Raw genomic sequence first — 18,649 nt, 5'->3', positions numbered from 1 at the left:
TGTTTTCTATGAACAAGAACATACTCTATCCTGTCACAAAGAAATAGACTGTGGCTTTCTTTCTGGCCCAGCATGTAGTTGATTTTGATTTGTGTATTTGATGGGAATGTTAACATTTTACGAGATGTTCTCAGCGTGTTAATTAGATCAAGTTTGTTGATTGTCTTATTCAGATCATCTGTACCTGAATCCTTTTTTTAAAATATTTTGTGGTCTGCTGCTTCTGTTATTAAGAGAGGTGAGTTTTAGTCTTCTACTACAGTGAATCTGCATTTTAGTTTTGGAAAATTTTTCTGTGGTAAATTATTTTCCATGATTCTAGTCCAAACTTTCTATGTACTTATATTTAAAGTGTATCCCTTGTAAGCATCTTAAGGATCAGTCTATATCTGGCTCACCTCAGGCCCTAGAATGTAAACATGGAAACTGCTTCTGGCCTTTCCTCTGAGAGCTTGGTGGGTCTTTGTCTCAATCCTAAGGTGCTGCAGGAATGTCCTCTCCATTTTCTCACTGATTTTTAGCTTAGCATTTTCTTCTGTGCAGTTTAAAAATTTGATCAGTTCTTACCAGGTCTTTCTTCTTGTTGGGCCCTGCTGTCATCATAGGATGTGAGAGCTCCCCCTTCTGGTTTCCTATCCTATTTAATTGAGGTTTCTGTTTATTAATTTTTTTTCAACAGAAGATAGGAAAGGAGGGAGAATTCAGCAAACCATAAACAAAGTGAAAAGGCAACCACGTATCTGCAAATGAAGCGACCAATAAGGGATTAATCTCCAAAATATACAACAGCTCACGCAGCTCAATAACAAAAACAAACAACACAATCAAAAAATGGGCAGAAGATCTAAACAGACGCGTTTCCAAAGATAGCCACAAAGCACATGCAAAGATGCTCAGTATCACTAATTAGTAGCGAAATGCAAATCAAAACTCTGGTGAGGTGATCAGCTCACATTGGTCAGAGAGGGTACCTACCTGCTAAGTTGCTTCAGTGTCTGACTCTTTGTGACTCCATGGATTGTAGCCCACCAGGCTCCTCTGTCCATGGGATTCTCCAGGCAAGAATACTGGAGTGGGTTGCCATGCCCTCTCTCCTCCAGGGGATCTTCCCAATCCAGGTATCGAACCCACATCTGTTAAGTCTCCTGCACTGGCAGGTGGGTTCTTTACCACTAGCGCCACCAGAGTGGCCACCATCAAAATATGTTCAAACAATATATGCTGGAGAGGGTGTGGAGAAAAGGGAACCCTCCTAAACTGCTAGTGAGAATGTAAATTGGTAGAGCCACAATAGAGGACATTATAGAGATCCCTTTAAAAAACTAAAAACAGAAGTACCATATGACCTCACAATCCCACTACGAGGGATAAATCTAAAGAAAATCATTATTCATAAAGATACATGCACCCAAATGTTCAATGAAGCACCATTTACAGTAGACAGGAGACAGAAGCAGCCTAAATGTCCGTCAACAGAGGAATGGATAAAGATGAGGTACATATACACAATGGAATATCACTCAGGCATAAAAAGAACAAAATAATGCCATTTGCAGCAACATGGATGGACCTAGAGATTGTCATACTGAGTGAAGTAAGTCAGAGAAAGAGAAATGTCATATGCTATTGCTTGTATATGGAATCGAAAAAAATGTACAAAGTAACTTATTTCCAGAACAGAAATAGAGTCATGATGTAGAAAACAATTTTATGGTTATCAGGGAGGGGAATAGGGGAGAAGGATAAAATGGGGCATTGGGATTGACATATACACACTGCTGCTGCGGCGGCTGCTAAGTTGCTTCAGTCGTGTCTGACTCTGTGCGACCCCATAGACGGCAGCCCATCAGGCTCCCCTGTCCCTGGGATTCTCCAGGCAAGAACACTGGAGTGGGTTGCCATTTCCTTCTCCAGTGCATCAAAGTGAAAAGTGAAAGTGAAGTCGCTTAGTCCTGTCTGACTCTTCATGACTCATGGACTGCAGCCTACCAGGCTCCTCCATCCATGGGACTTTCCAGGCAACAGTACTGGAGTGGGGAGCCATTGCCTTCTCCACATATACACACTACTGTATATAAAATATTGTGGCTTGGCCAAAAAGTTCATTCATTCAGGTTTGTCATATCGTACAAAAACCCGAACAAACATTTTGGCCAACCCAGTAAAGTGAAAGTTGTTCAGTTGTGTCCAGCTCTTTGTGACCCCCTGGACTGTAGCCTACCAGGCTCCTCTGTCCATGGAATTCTGCAGGACAGGATACTGGAGTGCGTAGCCATTCCCTTCTCCAGGGGGTCTTCCCAACCCAGGGATAGAATCCAGATCTCCCGCGTTGCAGGTGGATTCTTTACCATCTGAACAACCAGGGAAGCCCAAATAGCTAACCACTATATAGCATAGGAAACTCTACTCAATACTCTATAATGACCTATATGGGAAAAACATCCAAAAAAGAGTATATAAAAAGAGTATAAAAACAGGATATATAAAACTGATTCATTTTGCTGTATAGCAGAAACTAAAATCAACCATACCCCAATACAAATTTTTTCAAAAACTGAGAATAAGATTACAGAGAATTTATAACAAATATAAATATTATATCAATAAAATAAAAGGAATTAACATGAAATAAAAGTCTTCTGGAAAAGATGGAGTAAATGCGCTTCTCCCTGTTCTTCCCACTAAGCACAGTTATAACCTCTGGATACTATACATCAAATAAGCACAGGAAGACACTGAGAGGTGGAGAAAAGCAGTCAGGCTGGCTGGGACCGCAGGACCAAACAGCAACACAGAGGCAGGTTCCTCGGGTTTCCTTTCCGCCTCCTGTATCCAACAGTGGGAGCTGGAGAAGCCAGCAATCCAGAAATAATGACGACACAGACAGCCCTCCAAAAAGCCTGCTCTGTCTAGAACATGACTTCTAGGTGATAACTCCCCTACTCCAGTCAAGCACTGTGGCAAAAACAAGGGCCTCACCCTACTCCTGTAGCCAAAATATAAGAGGGGCCTAGACGCTCACAAGTTGTGACAAGATACACCCCCACCCGCAGTGGGTTGGTGGTGTCAGAGACGCTGGACTGGGGAGCTGAGACTTTTATAGCCTCCCAACAACAGTGAGTCCTTATCCCACTCTGCAGTGTCAGAGGGAGTATGGAAGCACCAGGGTGGTGTTTGTGTCAGCAAACATCTAGTGGGGACCCTGAGCTCTTACAGTAATGGGGCACCTTCTGTCCCTGGGTGTCAGCACAGGCAAAGTAGGGTGGCTGGACTTCTCCTCCAGTAAGCAGTAAGTAGACACCAATAAGACAGAAGACCTGAATAAAAGCTAGTGTCTCATAACACAGTACTCACAGTGTTCAGGATTCAGTTGAAAATCATTGTCAGGAAATCTCAACTTGAATGAGAAAATACAATCGACAAACACCAATTTTGAGAAGATTCAGAAGTTGGAATTATGTGACAAGGAAATTTAAGAAACTAATTTGGAAGAAGATTTACAATACGTAGGGAAAAACGTATAGTACGTCCTCTGTACTCTGTACCCCTAATCCCACAAAAGTAGCATTTTGCGTGACTATAATATCAGATCCATGATACTGACATTAGTACAACCCACAGAGTTTATTAAGGTGTTGCCAGTTGTATAAACAGCCATGTGCATGCACGTGTGTGGTTCTATGAAATTTGTCACATAGGAGTTTTGAGATCCAGAGCATCTTGAGATCCAGAACTGCTCCGTCACCGCAAGGCTCCCTTGGGCTACGCTTTTGGAGCCACCCCTCCCTCAAATCCTAACTCCTAGAAACCACCCACTTGTTTCTCAGGTCTATAATCACATGAGTTTAAGAGACCTGAGTTGGATCCCTTGGGTTGGGAAGGGCCCCTGGAGAAGGGAAAGGCTACCCACTCCAGTATTCTGGCCTGGAGATTCCTGAAGATTCCATGGACTGTATCATCCACGGGGTCGCAAAGAGTCAGACACGACTAAGCGACTTTTACTTTCAAGAATATTATAGAAATGGAATCATTCAGTATGTAACTTTTGGAGATTGGTTCTTCTCACTCAGCATAATTTCCTTAAGATCTGTCCTGGTTGTTGTGTGTAATTTATTTCTTTTTATTACTGAATAGAATTCCATGATACAGATGTACAAATTTGTTTAACCATTCATCCATTGAAGAACTGAATTGTTTCCAGTTGGAGTTATTATTTTTTTTTCTTTAAAAAATTTTTTATTAAACATCTTTATAGAGCAGCATCCAAACTCCAGATCCAGTGGCCAAGGAGACCTATTTTGCTGTGGATACCAGCTGGGGCGTGCAGGCGGCTCAGGCTTCCCACTCTTCTGTTTAGAGACGAGGGTGGCGGGCAGTGTTTCACCTTTGGCTTCCACAAAGGTGGAAGAGGCTTCTGAGGGCCAGTCTTACCAGCTGGGTCTCGAGGCAGCATGCTCTTTCCCTTGACGCCCAGCACACCCAGTCTGAGCAGCACGGGGTGCACGGCAGGCTCAACATAGTAGCTGAGAGGCCCCCACTGTGGCTCACGAGGCCATCTGCATAGACTTAGCCATGCATGGATTCAGCCCTCTGTCCTCAGAGTTTCCCAGACACTACTGCCTCGCAGCCTTTGGCCCCACTCTCCAGGAAGAACTGCAGCGTACCACAGCAGGCCCGCCGCACAGGAGGGTGGAGGACCAACCAGTCTGTAACACAGAGACTCTGCCTGGGCAATGGCACACGGACCTCCTGTGGCTACCTTTTCAGCATAAAGCTCTACACACTGCCATCAGGGAAGCCAAATCTCTTCTGAACCACGGCAGTCAATTCCCAGAATCCACCGGCCCTTCTCACCAAGAACATTCTGTGTCCTGGTGGCCAAGATAATGATTTCTGTCCTGGTTGGAATAACATGGACCTCACCTCAGCCAGCTCCTCAGTGAAAAACTCATTCAGTTCAGCTTTGAAGATGCCATCAGCGACGAACTTCCTCTTCTTAGCCCCAGTTGGAGTTATTATTGATAAATCTACTGTGCACACTTATATATACATTTTTGTGTGAATTGAAGCTTCGATTTCTCAGGGATAAATTCTCAAGCGCAGTTCGTGATTCATATGGTAGTTACCTCTTTAGTTTGTGTTTTGTTTTTTAATTGCTAAACTGTTTTCCAGAATGGATGGTTATCTTACATTCCTACAAGCAATAAATGAGTGATGAAGTCTCTCTGCCTCTTCACTAACATTTGGTGTTATCAATATTTTTTATTTTAATTATTTTGGAAGGTGTGTAGTAATATCTCATTGTGGTTTGAATTTGTAAATTCAAATGACTACTGATATTGAACATCTTTTCCCGTGCTTATTTTCCATCTATATATCTTCATGAATAGAAATATCTGTTCATAGCTTTTCCCCATTTTCTAATTCAATTGTTTTCTTGATATTGAATTTTGAGAGTTCTTTGTATATTCTGCATACAAGTCCCTTGTCAAATATATGATTTGCAAAACTTTTTCTTAGTCTGTGGATATGCTTGCCTTTTCATCCTCTTAAAAAAGTCTTTTACAGAGAAAATATTTTAATTTTGATAAGATAAATTTATCAATATTTTTCTCTTATGGATCATACTTTTGAGCTTCCCTGGTAGCTCAGAGGTTAAAGCGTCTGCCTGCAATGCAGGAGACCTGGGTTCTTGGTGTCAAGTGTAAGAATTCCTTGTCTGAGCACAAGAACCTCAAGACTTTCTCCCATTTTTTTTTTTCTCTAACAGTTTTTATTTTACACTTTTAAGTCTGTGATTCATATAGACATGATATTTGGGTTGAGGCTCATTTAATGTCTCATTTCTCTAGCACATTTTCTTGAAAATGCTATCTTTCCTTGTTTGAATGGCTTTTCACCTTTGTCAAAATAAGTTGGACATTTGTGTAGATGAATTTCTGGGATCTCTCTTTGGTTCCGTTAATCTATGTGTCGATCCCCCGCCAGGCTTCCCTGATGGCTCAGATGGTAAAGAATCCACCTGCAATGCAGAGACCCAGGTTCAACCCCTGGGTCATGAACATCATCTGGAGAAGAGAATGAGATAGCTAATTCTTAGGTAGGTGGGTAAGGAGTCTGGTGCTCTTGAGGAGGAGTAAAGGATAAACATTTTTTTTCTACTCTCCTTCTCAGTCGAACTTTCCTGGTGTCTCAGACAGTAAAGCGTCTGTCTACAATATGGGAGACCTGGGTTCGATCCCTAGGTCGGGAAGATTCCCTGGAGAAGGAAATGGCAACCCACTCCAGTACTCTTGCCTAGAAAATCCTATGGACGGAGGAGCCTGGTGCAGGCTACCATCCATGGGGTTGCAAAGAGTCAGACACTACTGAGTGACTTCACTTACCACTCTTACCTCTTCTTAGTCAAGATTTTTTTTCTTAAACTCTGAGTTGTTATGGCCACAATCTATTTCTTCTAAGACTAACTTTCTTTAAGCCCAGAGCTAATGATTACACAATAAAACAACTCATCTTACTGAAGGGTATGTTTTTCCTTAAACTCTGTACAAACAGTTATATAACAACAATGTATCTTGCTCAAGGACAAGTTTCTCCTTCTTAAGAACCCTCTGGCTAATCCTGTTATCTTAAGATGCATGTTGTGGGACTGGGTCTGGTAAGACCTTTCTGTTGTTAGCAACCAACTGAAAAAGTATATAAAAAACCTTGATAAGACAGGCCAGTGGGGCACTCTCTGCCCCTTCTGATGTCTGTGTCTCTCTCTATCCCTTTTTCACTGTGATAAAACTTTTGCCACGTGAAGCTAAAGCCTTGTCTCTGGTCCCAAAGCTAATTTCTCTTCTTTAGAGGTCACAAATCCCACACCGCTCACTGAAAGCTATCAGGAATGGCTCCCCACTCCAGTATTCTTGCCTGGATAATTCCAAGGACAGAAGAGCTTGGTGGGCTATAGTCTATGAGGTCACAAACAGTCAGACATGACTGAGCAACTGAGCACACACACACATACACACAGACATCCCTCTACCAATACCACTCTGTCCTGGTTACTGTAAAGCTACATAGTAAGGTTTCAGCTCAGTTCAGCTCAGTTCAGTCGCTCAGTCATGTCTGACTCTTTGTGACCCCATGAATCGCAGCACGCCAGGCCTCCCTGTCCATCACCATCTTCCAGAGTTCACTCAAACTTATGTCCATCGAGTCGGTGATGCCATCCAGCCATCTCTTCCTCTGTCGTCCCCTTCTCCTCCTGCCCCCAATCCCTCCCAGCATCAAGGTCTTCTCCAATGAGTCAACTCTTCGCATGAGGTGTCCAAAGTACTGGAATTTCAGCTTTAGCATCATTCCTTCCAAAGAACACCCAGGACCGATCTCCTTTAGAATGGACTGGTTGGATCTCCTTGCAGTCCAAGGGACTCTCAAGAGTCTTCTCCAACACCACAGTTCAAAAGCATCAATTCTTTGGTGCTCAACTTTCTTCACAGTCCAACTCTCACATCCATACATGACCACAGGAAAAACCATAGCCTCGACTAGATGGACCTTTCTTGGCAAAGTAATGTCTCTGCTTTTCATTATGCTATCTAGGTTGGTCATAACTTTCCTTCCAAGGAGTAAATGTCTTTTAATTTCATGGCTGCAATCACCATCTGCAGTGATTTTGGAGCCCCCCAAAATAAAATAAAAAGCCTGACACTGTTTCCTTGGTTTCCCCATCTATTTCCCACGTAGTGATCGGACCAGATGCCATGATCTTAGTCTTCTGAATGTTGAGCTTTAGGCCAACTTTTTTACTCTCCTCTTTCACTTTCATCAAGAGGCTTTTTAGTTCCTATTCACTTTCTGCCATAAGGGTCGTGTCATCTGCATATCTGAGGTGATTGATATTTCTCCTGGCAATCTTGATTCCAGCGTTTCTCATGGTGTACTCTGCATATAAGTTAAATAAGCAGGATGACAATATACAGCCTTGACGTACTCCTTTTCCTATTTTTAGTATCAGGTAAAGTTTTTCCTCCCACTTTATTCTTTTCAAGGTTGTTTTACCTACTCTACTGCCATACCTTCCCATATAGATTTTACAAAAAGCTTGTTGATGTCCACAAAAACAAATAAAATTAAGTGGTGGTTTGAGAGAAACTTTATTAAAACTAGAGATCAGTTTGCAGAGAATCAACATCTTTACTAAGTTGAGTCTTCCAATCCATGAACATAGGATGTATCTTCTATTTTTTAAGTCTTTCTCTATTTCTTTCCTTGGAATTTTGCAAATTTCAGTATACAGACCCTGAATGTGTTACACTTATAGCTAAGTGTTTCATTTTATTGGAAAATTAGAAATGGCATCATGGTTTAAATTTGTTTCTACATGTTCATTTTTAATAAGTAGAATTTCAGTCAATTCTTTGTATGATGATTTTATGTCCTCTGACCTGATGAATTCATAATGTGGTAAAATTTTGTGAGGATTTTGAAGATTCATTAGTATTTTTTACATAGATAATGTTATCAGGAAATAAGGAGTTTTTTCCTTCCTTTTTAAACTGTGAGCATTTTGTTTCTTTTTATTGTCTTATTATAGCAGTTAGGACCTCCAACGCCATGTTGCCAGGTGGTCAGAATAACAGTGCTAAGAGGAGACATCCTTGCCTCGATCAGTTTTAGGGGGAAAGCATTGTCTTTCCTTTAACTATGATGTTAGGTTACTTTGTAGGTGCTCTTCATTAAGTTTAAGGATTTCCCTCTATTACTAGATTGATGAGTTTTTATAATGTCTTTGATAGATTTTGCCCAATGCTCTTCCTGCATTGATTGATAAATCATATATTTTTTTTCTTAACTTGTTGCTGCAACTTATGGTTGCTGCTGCTGCTGCTGCTAAGTCGCTTCAGTCATGTCCAACTCTGTGCGACCCCATAGACAGCAGCCCACCAGGCTCCCCTGTCCCTGGGATTCTCCAGGCAAGAATACTGGAGTGGGTTGCCATTTCCTTCTCCAATGCATCAAAGTGAAAAGTGAAAGTGAAGTCACTCAGTCATGCCCAGCTGTTAGCGACCCCATGGACTGCAGCCTACCAGGCTCCTCCGTCCATGGGATTTTCCAGGCAAGAGTACTGGAGTGGGGTGTCATTGCTTAGGGTAATTGATTTTCAAACATTGATCCAGTCTCACATAGCAGGAATAATCACATGTGGTAATGGCATGTAATTAAAAAAAAACACAAGGCTGGGTTCAATCTGTTAGCATTCTATTGAAGAATTTTGCAACAAAGTCATGGGAGATTTTGATAGATGATTGTATTTTCTTGTACTGTATTTGTGGTAATTTTTGAGGCAATTCTGGTTTCAGTAATGTTTTCACCTTCTTTTCTTGCTGGAAGAGATTGTGTTAAATTGGTGTTAACTTTTAAACATGTTTGGTAATTCTTACAAGTTAAACTGTATGGGATAGCATATTTCCTTTTGGGGGGTTTTCTAATTAGAAACTCTTTATTTCTTTTATAGGTACAGTGCTACTCAAGTTATCTACTTTACCTTTGCTAAGTAGTAGTAGTAGGTTGGAGAAGGCAATGGCAACCTACTCCAGTACTCTTGCCTGGAAAATCCCATTGATGGAGGAGTCTGGTAGGCTGCAGTCCATGGGGTCACGAAGAGTTGGACAGGACTGAGCGACTTCACTTTCACTTTTCACTTTGATGCACTGGAGAAGGAAATGGCAACCCATTCCAGTGTTCTTGTCTGGAGAATCCCAGGGACAGGGGAGCCTGGTGAGCTGCTGTCTATGGGGTTGCACAGAGTCGGACATGACTGAAGCAACTTAGCAGGAGCAGTAGGTTGCAATTTTCAAGGAATTGATCCATTTCTTCTGAGTTATTGAATGAAATTAAGTTGTTTATAGTATTCTTTTACAGTCTTTTTAAAAGATTCAAGGTCTATATTTGTAGTACCTATGTCATTCTTGATATTGATTATTGTATATTATCTTTTTAAGTCTTTCCATTTTATTGACTCTTTTCAAAGAATCAGCTCATTTCATTGCCTTTTCTTATTGTTTTTGCTTTCACTTTTATTCATTTCTACTTTCATTTTATTATTTGCTTCTTGACAAGCATTTTAAAGCAGTTCTCAATTTTAAAAATGCCTCCAGGAACAGTTACAAACATGCTTGAAATAAATGGAAATGTGAAAAAGTTTCAGCAAAGTAATAAAGACATAAAGGAAAACCAAATAGAAATCTTAGAATTAAAAAATACAATAACCAAAATTTTAAAACTCAGTGGAGTTTTATGTTGTTTCTCTCAACAACAAAATGGAGATGACAGAGTAAAGAATTCGTGATCTGGAAATTAATACAGTAAAAATTGTCCAGTCCAAACAACAAAGAGAAAATAGAGTGAATAAAACTAAAACCAAAACCATGAGCAAACCAAAACCTCAGGGGCCTACGGGAGTCTAATGAAAGTGCTGACATTTGTGTCATTTGAGTTCCAAGTGAAAAGAATAAAAAGACGGGGCTGAAAAAGCATTCAAATAAATCATGACTGAAAATTTCTCAGATTCAGTAAAGGACATAAGCATACAGATTTTAAAAGCTAAGCAAACACAATACAGGATAAACCCAAAGAAATTCATTATCAGTACACGTCATAATCAAACTTAAAAGCAAAAAACAAAGGGAAGACACAAATAATAACTATCAATAGGGTAGAAATCATTCAAGTCACAGCAGATTTCTCATTGGAAACCATGAATACCAGAAGGAAGTTGACACAACAGCTTCCAAGTGCTGAAAGAAAATAACTATAATTTGATAGTTATTTAGGTATATATTTATTCTGTAATTCTATATTCATTGAACCTGTCCTTCAGAAATGCAGGGAAAATGAAAATATTATCAGGTAAAGAAAATGAAATATTATAAGCACCTATCCTAAACAATGTTCAAAGAGAGTTCTTGAAACAGAAAAACACAATAAAATAAGGAATCTTAGAATTTCAAGACAGAAGAGAATACAACAAAAAGGGGATGGCTGAAAGCAAAGATGTAGCCTTCTTTGTGCAACTTTTCTAAATTAAGTTTGAGGATTGGAGCAAAAATTATAACATTATCTGATGTGATTCTCAAAGTATATACAGGAAATATTTAAACAATTATAAATGGAGGATGGTAAAGAGACCGAGGTAAATAAGATTCTCGCACGTCACTTGAACTTGTAAAAATGCCAAAACCAGTGATCAGTTATGTATGTAAAACGCAATACTCAGAGCAAGCAATAAAAAAATAAGGGAAAGAATAAAGTAACAAAGGAGTAAGAAAAGAACCTTCCAAATTTTTCTTTATCAGCTCTACACAATATTTATACAAAGAACATTTAGAACAAAAGTAGAAAACGGTAGAAAAATACTTTAATAAAATTCATTCTAAAATATTTAACAAAATATTAGCAAAAACGTATTTTGAGTAAATTTTAAAATAATACATCATGACCAACAGTTGGTTCCCTGAATGCCAGGCTAGCCCAGTGGTGGTGGTTTAGTCACTAAGTCATGTCTGACTCTTGCAACCCCATGGACTGTAGCTTGCCAGGCTCCTCTGTCCATGGGATCTTCTAGGCCAGAATACTGGAGTGGGTTGCCATTTCCTCCTCCAGGAGAGCTTCCCAACCCAGGAATTGAACCCAGCGTCCTGCATTGCAGGCAGATAGCCAGTAGTAAGAAACTAATATGAGATCACATTAACAGAGTAAAAAACTACTAGATCAGCACCCCAAGAAATGTAATTCAATATCCACATCCATTCCTGATTTTTAGGAAGAGCTGAAAACCCATGTCCAAGGAGTGGTGGCTGTGCGGGTGCAGTAGGGCCGAGAGGAGCTACTTCACGTTCAAGGTCAGGAGGGGCGGCCATGAGGAGATACCCCTCATCCAAGGTAAGGAGCAGCAGCTGAGCTTTGCTGGAGAAGCCGTGAAGAGATACCCCACATCCAAGGTAAGAGAAACCCAAGGAAGACGGTGGGTGTAGCGAGAGGGCATCAGAAGGCAGACACACTGAAACCATAATCACACAAAACTAGCCAATCTGATCACACAGACCACAGCCTCGTCGAACGCAATGAAACTAAGCCGTGCCGTGAGGGGTCATCCAAGATGGGAGGGTCATGGTGGAGAGGTCTGAAAGAATGTGGTCCACTGGAGAAGGGAATGGTAAACCACTTCATATTCTTGCCTTGAGAACCCCATGAACAGTATGAAAAGGCAAAATGATAGGATACTGAAAGGGGAGTTCCCCAGGTCGGTAGGTGCCCAATATGCTAATGGAGATCAGTGGAGAAATAACTCCAGAAAAAATGAAGGGATGGAGCCAAAGCAAAAACAGCACCCAGTTGTGGATGTGACTGGTGATAGAAGCAAGGTCCGAAGCTGTAAAGAGCCATATTGCATAGGAACCTGGAATGTCAGGTCCATGAATCAAGGCAAATTAGAAGTGGTCAAACAAGATGGCAAGAGTGAATGTCGACATTCTAGGAATCAGCGAACTAAAATGGACTGGAATGGGTGAATTTAACTCAGATGACCATTATATCTACTACTGTGGGCAGGAATCCGTTAGAAAAAATGGAGTAGCCATCATGGGTCAACAAAAGAGTCCGAAATGCAGTACTTGGATGCAATCTCAAAAACAACAGAATGACCTCTGTTCATTTCCAAGGCAAACCATTCAATATGATGGTAATCCAAGACTATGCCCCAACCAGTGACCCTGAAGAAGCTGAAGTTGAACCATTCTATGAAGATCTACAAGACCTTTTAGAACTAACACCCAAAAAAGATGTCCTTTTCATTATAGGGGACTGGAATGCAAAAGTAGGAAGTCAAGAAACACCTAGAGAAACAGGCAAATTTGGCCTTGGAATACAGAATGAAGCATGGCAAAGGCTAACAGAGTTTTGCCAAGAGAATGCACTGGTCATAGCAAACACCCTCTTCCAACAACACAAGAGAAGACTCTACACATGGACATCACCAAATGATCAACACTGAAATCAGACTGATTATATTCTTTGCAGCCAAAGATGGAGAAGCTCTATACAGTCAGCAAAAACAAGACCAGGAGCTGACTGTGGCTCAGATCATGAATTCCTTATTGCCAAATTCAGACTGAAATTGAAGAAAGTGGGTAAAACCACTAGACCATTCAGGTAGGACATAAATCAAATCCCTTATGATCGCTTTCCTCAGCGATCAGTGCAAAGAAATAGAGGAAAACAACAGAATGGGAAAGACTAGAGATCCCTTCAAGAAAATTAGAGATACCAAGGGAACATTTCATGCAAAGATGGGCTTGATAAAGGACAGAAATGGTATAGACCTAACAGAAGCAGATATTAAGAAGAGGTGCCAAGAAGTGGAAGTAAGAAATAGATTTAAGGGACTAGATCTGACAGACAGATTGCCTCATGAACTATGGATGGAGGTTCATGACATTGTACAGGAAACAGGGATCAAGACCATCCCCATGGAAAAGAAATGTAATAAAGCAAAATGGCTGTCTGAGGAGGCCTTATAAATAGATGTGAAAAGAAGAGAAGTGAAAAGCAAAGGAGAAAAGGAAAGATATAAACATCTGAATGCAGAATTCAAAGGAATAACAAGCAGAGATAAGAAAGCTTTCCTCAGTGATCAATGCAAAAAAATAGAGGAAAACAACAGAATGGGAAACACTAGAGATCTCTTCAGGAAAATTAGAGATATGAAGGGAACATTTCATGCAAAGATGGGCTCGATAAAGGACAGAAATGGTATGGACCTAACAGAAGCAGAAGATATGAAGAGGTGGCAAGAATATACAGAAGAACTGTACAAAAAGTTTCATGACCCAGATAATCATGATGATGTGATCACTAATCTAGAGCCAGACATCTTGGAATGTGAAGTCAAATGGGTCTTAGAAAGCATCACTATGAACAAAGCTAGTGGAGGTGATGGAATTCTAGTTGAGCTATTTCAAATCCCGAAAGATGATGCTGTGAAAGTGCTCCACTCAATATGCCATCTAATTTGGAAAACTCAGCAGTGGCCACAGGCCTGGAAAAGGTCAGATTTCATTCCAATCCCAAAGAAAGGCAATGCCAAAGAATGCTCAAACTACCACACAATTGCACTCATCTCACAGACTAGTAAAGCAATACTCAAAATTCTCCAAGCAAGGCTTTGGCAATACACGAACAGTGAACTTCCAGATGTTCAAGCTGGTTTTAGAAAAGGCAGAGGAACCAGAGATCAAATTGCCAACATCCGCTGGATCATGGAAAAAGCAAGAGAGTTCCAGAAAAACATCTACTTCTGCTTTATTGACTATGCCAAAGCCTTTGACTGTGTGGATCACAATAAACTGTGGAAAATTATGAAAGAGATGGGAATACCAGACCACCTAACCTGCCTCTTGAGAAACCTGTATGCAGGTCAGGAAGCAACAGTTAAAACTGGACATGGAACAACAGACTGGTTCCAAATAGGAAAAGGAGTACATCGAGGCTGTATATTGTCACCCTACTTATTTAACTTATATGCGGAGCACATCATGAAAAATGCTGGGCTGGAAGAAACACAAGCTGGAATTAAGATTGCTGGGAGATATATCGATAACCTCAGATGACACTACCCTTATGGCAGAAAGTGAAGAGGAACTAAAAAGCCTCTTGATGAAAGTGAAAGAGGAGAGTGAAAAGTTGGCCTAAAGCTCAACATTCAGAAAACGAAGATCATGGCATCTCGTCCCATCACTTCATAGGAAATAGATGGGGAAAGAGTGGAAACAGTGTCTGACTTAGTTTTTTTGGGCTCCAAAATGACTGCAGATGGTGATTGCAGCCATGAAATTAAAAGACACTTACCCCTTGGAAGGAAAGTTATGACCAACCTAGATAGCATATTCAAAAGCAGAAACATTACTTTGCCAACAAAGGTCCATCTAGTCAAGGCTATGGTTTTTCCAGTGGTCATGTATGGATGTGAGAGTTGGACTGTGAAGAAAGCTGAGTGCTGAAGAATTGATGATTTTGAACTGTAGTGTTGGAGAAGACTCTTGAGAGTCCCTTGGACTGTAGGGAGATCCAACCAGTTCATCTTAAAGGAGATCAGTCCTGAGTGTTCATTGGAAGGACTGATGCTAAAGCTGAAACTCCAATACTTTGGCCACCTCATGCGAAGAGCTGACTCATTGGAAAAGACTCTGATGCTGGGAGGGATTGGGGGCAGGAGGAGAAGGGGACGACAGAGGATGAGATGGCTGGATAGCATCACTGACTCGATGGACATGAGTTTGGGTGAACTCTGGGAGTTGGTGATGGACAGGGAGGCCTGGTGTGCTGTGATTCATGGGGTTGCAAAGAGTCAGACACGACTGAGTGACTGAACTGAACTGAACTGAAAAGCCATTAAGAATACAAGTGGACCGTCAGTCTACACAACTAACATACAAAATTAGTACAATTTCTAAATATTATACATGTGTGTATATATATACATATATATATGCCTTTATATAAAAAGGAAGTAAAGATCATATTTTTAATAATAATAAAAAAAGATACATTACCTTGGTATAAACCTTAAGGGAAATTTCAGGGTCGATGTGAACAAAATCTCAATTCTACTGAAAGACACAAAAGAGGATTTAACTGAATAGGAATACACACATTACTCCTGGATAGGATGACTCAAAACAGTAACTCCCATAGATTAATTATAACTTTAAAGCAATCTCAAAATAGCATACCATCAAGATTAGAGCGGGAGGAATATAACAACAGTTTCTAGCTCGTAATAAAACAAATGTCGGAAATAAAATGGGCCAGTAAATTTTGGAAGTAAAAGAGAAGAGATGGGTCACTGACTCAACCATATTAAAACCAATTTTAAAGTTATTCAAACTAAAACAAGAGAGTATAGGATAAGTATCTCAGAAACAGAATGGAAAGTACACAGAGGCAGGAGACACACAATTTATATGGGAATTTAAGAGTGGCATTCATACACAAGAAAAAAGAAACAATTCAGCAAATGCCTTGGAAGAAAACCAACAAGCCATTAAAAAAATATTCCTTTCCATCTTACTTCTTGCAACAAAATAAATGCTAGCTGGGACAGAGAATCAGTGAATCCATGGAAGCTGTAAAAAGAAATATGATTGATTTTTATGTATTTATGTATATTTTAATATCTTTTTTATGTATTTATTCCTGAATTTTGTTTAGGGGAGACTTTCTAAGGAGGAAGCAGATTCCAGAGACTGTTAAGCAAAAGAATGATGTATTTTACTACTGGAAAAATTAAAAATCATGAATGGACTCCCCCAAATTACCGCATATAAAATCATAAGACCAAGGCAAACAGAGAATTTTATGTGACGAATGATAGAAGTCAATTTCCTATCTTTTGTTTTTGGCTTCGTATCTTTGCAAGTCTGTTAGTAGTTTTTAGCATCATTTTCATTTGGGTTTTGATTATTGGCTTGATTGCTCTCTTCTCTTTTGAGTCTTCTTTTTATCTTTTTTTTCCTTTTTCTTCCTTTTCTCCTTTTCTTTCTCCATGGAAGTGTGTGAATCTCTTTGAGTGGTCTTGCGCTATTAAGAGTTATTTCACCATTAGTCTAGGGATTCTGTCTTCTATGCTGTGTGGCCTATGGAATCTTGATGCTGTAGGCAGGGGTTGGGCCTGGACCCCAGGGGTGGGAGACTCAACTCCAAGACTTTGGACCACTAGAGAACTCCCAACCCCATAGGACTTTAATAGGCAAGAGCCCTCCCAAAGGTCTCCAACCAAACCGCACCCAAAAGCCAGCGAGGTCTGGGGCTGGATGCCCCATACCAATGCTTAGCAAAACAGGAGCACAACCCTGAACATTAGCTGCCCAAAGCCACACCAAACCCATAGGCACCCTGAAACACACTACTGAACACAACACTGCCCTTCAGAGAGACAAGATCTAACTCAATCCACCAGAACACAGGCAGAAGTCTCCCAACCAGGATACCTTCACAAGGCATTGGTCCAACCTCAGCCAAAGGAGGCAGACTCCACAATTAAGAGGAACTACAACTTTCCAGCCTGCAGAAAGGAGACCTCAAACACAGAAAATTAAAGAAAACAAAAAGACAGAGAAGTCAGTTTCTTTATAATGGCCTCATAGAAACCTAAGGAAAATGACCCACTAGAAAAACGAGTAAGCAAGTAAAAGAAACAAAAATGTTCCATTCCATTCACATTAAAGAGATGCAAGTCAAAACAACAGTAAGATATTAAACCTTTTAGACAAGAAAAGGTCAAAAGTTGATGATTCCCATTTCAGAGAAATGGCTACTCTCAAACACTGTCAGTAGAACTTAAATTTGTTCACCTTTTTGGAAGGCAATTTGTAACTATTAACATGAAAACTGTGTGTTCCTTGACCCAGCAATCTCTCACTAGTAGAAACTTACCCCATGGGAATCATGAACAGTTGGAAGAGTTGACATTTACTGAGTGCTTATTATGTGAAGGTGGGCTGAAAAATGTCTTATCTGTCAAAATGACATAATGAAGAAGGCTCTCTGCACATTTAACAGAGAGGTAAACAAAAGTGAAGACATCAAGAGACGTGCTCCAGGTTACAGAGTAAATAACAGAGTGGGGGTTTTTAAACCTGAATTAGATATGTCCTGCCAAGGATATTCATGGAAGTGTTATAAGAGCTAGAAACTAGAAACCATTCAAGGGACCAACAATATAAGACTGGTTAAACACTTGATAAATTTCTAAGGATTGCTGGCAACTGTTATAGAAATGAAGATCTACATGCGCTGATAGGGAAAGATCCCTACAATGCACCGGTGAGAAAAAAGCAAGGGGCAGATCAATGTGTGGACTTCAGTGCAGACTTTGGTGTTTCAAGAGTATATTTTACAATGCGGCCAACTGCCTATATGGAGCCTTAGTGCGAATTAGTTAAAGGTGCCCCCTCTGGGTGTTCATAGTCTCTCAAGACCCAACTCAATAGAAAATATCCCGAGATAGTTTAAGAAACTGCATAAAAAACGTATGACTCTTTGAACCCCTCACCCCAAAACCTTTTCCTGCTGCCTTTGACAGTCCTAAACTGTTACATGTGTTCCTTAGCTGATCCTAATTAAGTTTTGGCATAAAAGGACCCATAAAACAATCTTAAAGTTCTCAGAAATAATCCGACCTTGCCCTTCCCTCACTGCTCAGTGCCACTCTCCTCTAGGTGCTCTGTCTTACTGCCATGGACAATCAGCTTGGTTTGTCTCAAAAACAGGCTGCATTGGGGATGTTTGGGGAGCTGGCATACCAAAAAAAATTCAGGCTAAATATTCATGTTTCTGAATGGAATCATAATGAATGTTAAGAGTGCTTCCTTTTTGCAGAGAGCTTTTCACTTTGCATTTAATATTAATACATATTTACATTATTACTGCATTATTTGAATGCTCTAATTACGTACAGGGACTTTCCTGGTGGCTCAGATGGTAAAGCGTCTGCCTACAATGTAGGAGACATGGGTTCAACCCCTGGGTTGGGAAGATCTCCTGGAGAAGGAAATGGCAACCCACTCCAGTATTCTTGCCTGAAAAATCCCATAGACGGAGG

At 40.4% G+C, this 18,649-nt stretch overlaps 1 pseudogene; it reads right to left on the bottom strand.

Moving 5' to 3' along the window:
• Positions 1 to 2,948: 2,948 nt before the first annotated feature.
• LOC101110366 (small ribosomal subunit protein uS3-like) lies at positions 2,949 to 8,606 on the bottom strand (annotated as a pseudogene).
• Positions 8,607 to 18,649: the final 10,043 nt, after the last annotated feature.

The sequence above is a fragment of the Ovis aries genome, chromosome 18 (assembly GCF_016772045.2).
Source record: "Ovis aries strain OAR_USU_Benz2616 breed Rambouillet chromosome 18, ARS-UI_Ramb_v3.0, whole genome shotgun sequence".
Taxonomy (NCBI): Eukaryota; Metazoa; Chordata; class Mammalia; order Artiodactyla; family Bovidae; genus Ovis; species Ovis aries.
Note: the sequence above shows the minus strand (reverse complement) of the source record. Positions and strands in the feature narration are given on the sequence as shown.